This window comes from Macrobrachium rosenbergii, chromosome 6 (assembly GCF_040412425.1).
Source record: "Macrobrachium rosenbergii isolate ZJJX-2024 chromosome 6, ASM4041242v1, whole genome shotgun sequence".
NCBI classification, from domain to species: domain Eukaryota; kingdom Metazoa; phylum Arthropoda; class Malacostraca; order Decapoda; family Palaemonidae; genus Macrobrachium; species Macrobrachium rosenbergii.
Genome location: NC_089746.1, coordinates 46,036,022 through 46,039,011, shown reverse-complemented (window position 1 = coordinate 46,039,011; position 2,990 = coordinate 46,036,022).

The window sequence follows — 2,990 nt, the reverse complement described above, 5'->3', positions numbered from 1 at the left end:
ATACCCCATGGGGCAAAAATTCTGACTGTGGAAGTCAATAAAACGATAAGAAAGCAGACATCTTTCCTGGGTAAATGGAAGGTTCAGTGTTCACGTCGGCGTAGCGGTGTGTCATGTCCTTGCTTTGACCAGGATCAGACTGTTTCATAAGTTTCTTAACAGTTTTCACAATCCACAATTAAGAAACTAAATAACCACAAAGGAAAAACACTCAGTTCTCGTGTCTGAAAGAATTACCGATAAATTTACGACAGCAAACAGAACACGTGTCACACACTCTTCAGAAATACCAGCTGATGTCTTTTCATAGATAATTCACTTTCCTAGAGAAGCGGCGCCACAAAACCGTGCAGTCGCCATATGTAACAACAGTGCTGCCGAAATTTTACCATCGAGCATACACGAGATTCTTGTCAGTTTGGCACGACCACAATAGTTAAACGATGTTAGGTACGAGAAAAACCACTGGAAATTAGTTATAATAAAGCAGAGTCGGCAAAACGTGAGAATTCCATTTCGAGGAGAAAATGCCTCGTGAAGGAAGGACAGAAATGTCTTCACCCTAAGCAAAGTTGCGCATAGTTAGCACATCCTCATTTTTATTGTAATGGACGGAATTAAATACAGCAAAAGAGCTCCGATTTTGAAAGTAAAACAGAAAAAAATGCGCCAGAGTTTCTTCGGCGCAATCGAGTTTTCTGTACATGGTATAATCAAAGCCGTCGAAAATAGATCTATCTTTGATGGTCTCAGTATAATGCTGGAGGGTAGATGATCAACGTACCAATTTGCAGTTTGCACCCCTCTACCCTCAGTAGCTTTTAAGATTTGAGGGTAGACGGACAGACAAAGCCGGCTCAATAGTTTTCTTTTACAGAAAACTAATAAAAGCTGACATTTATTAGCGGAAGTCAAACATTGTCTACGGCAGCTACTGTGAAATTCAACTAGGTGAGTCGGTAACCATGTGTTGCGAAAAGTGAATATTGCTATTGTGGAAATTTGGCAAGCTGATTCTTTTGAATTATACCGTAGATCCCTTCACACACTTTCCAACCTTAGTAAATAATGCTGAATGGTGTTGCCCATGTCATGTTATTGTATATTCACCATCATCGGTTGTTTTTATTTTTTAGTACAACGCCACCGAAGTCCTTGATCACCAAGACCACCAGGGAGCCCTTTTCCCCCACCATCACCGATTAAACCACCAAGAAGTTCATATAATTTATTCATACCCCTTGTTATCTCTCGGATTTTCTTATTATAATTATAATATTCGGCTTTCCTCCTTCTTATTAGGTATTTGTAATGGTTCTTTACCATTCTACGTTCTCCGCATACGGTTTCAGCTTTAATCTTTGCGTCTTTTTTTCCCCATCTTTAGTTTTAGATTCTTACCATTGAACCAAGGTGATCTATCCTTGATAGTTTGGTCAATAGTTTCCCATCAACAGATTCGTATATTCCTTTATATTCGCCCAATGAAAAAAAATTATAGTACAATTTACACCGTCTGCTCTTAGAAAGAAGTTGATAACCATGATCGCGCAGATAATCTAGTGCCTTTAAATGTATTATGAGGCAGGCCTGGCTTCTTGTGACACTATAATGGCAGCAAGTATATAATAAGCTTATGTAGTATTGATATTGAACAAATAGAGATATGGAACTTTTCGTTTTGGGCAGAAACATACCGAAGAACGTTGACTTTCATTTTGCTAGATGCCCAGAGGTCACCATTCCCAAGGGTCATGGTCGTTTCGTTCGCCGACAGTTTCTGATCGCTAGTGACGGTAAGTGCTTGCAGATTTTTGTATGGACGGGTTTCTCCGTTAAAATGTATGGCAATATTTTAAAAATGCCGCCGAAAACGAAACATTAACTGTTACAAAGAAAATATGGAACCTGACAGTTAAAACCATTGTGCCTTTCGTACAAGTTATCTAAACCAAGTTTCATCTGAGCTCAAGGACCGAAGCACCAAGCAGTGAGTTATTAATTTCAGTGTATATTTTCAATTGTAGTCGTTGTTATTAGTGTTATATGGTCTTAGGTAAAATATTATCATATTACGAATATTAATCTGATTATATAACTGGGTGTCCTCATTTCGAAAGTAATGCCAAATGTAGGCCTAGGCGCCTACTAAGCTCCAGGTCTATGGCCACCGTGTGTTCGCTATACATGAAGCCCTTAAGTATGACTTTTAGTTTTGTTTTTCATATTCATGGCATGAGGTATACTTATATTAACCAGCGCAATCAGGCTAAATGAAAGTGTAAAAGCACAGCCTATCATCTGAAATATGCAGTTTAGTGATTTAGAACGTGACGTTGGGAATAACTGCTTAGGATATAGCCTACCGGTAGGGTAACGTTTCATTTTATAGACATGATCAAAGTATATTTTCATCGTTTGTATTTGCTTTTTACTTTTATTGATGGTGCAAATCTCTTTTTTTATATATATATATGCCCCCTTACCCTTTTATCCAATGATTTTGGGGGATCACAGTAAGAAACTGGGGTATTTCAGTTTGGGAAAACCAAAAACAGGAATGGTCAAAATCGCAAGAAAAACGGATGTGAAAACAAATGGGTCATGAGCAGCTAAGGCAGTTACATGGATAAAGTCTAACCTACCTTCCGTAACACAGCCTAACTTAGGTTGGGGGCTTTGCTGCCCCTAGACTCCTAACCTAACCTGCCCAGGAGGGCCATAATTTATGGAGTAGGACGCATCTTAACATAAACTAGGATGCCAGGTCCCAACTAACCTGAGGGGAGGGGAGGCTTTGCCCTCCCTGCCCCCGTCCATGATCTACATTAAGAAACAAGTTAAGGATTTTGAAGAAATGCTTAGATTTATCTTAACTGTAGGCATCTAGTCCTGTCCTGTTAAAACTAAAGGAATTTCACCCCTTAACCTACCTTAACCTGCTTATGTCAACTCATAGCATAGCAAAAATTCATTTGTCTCTCTGTTGG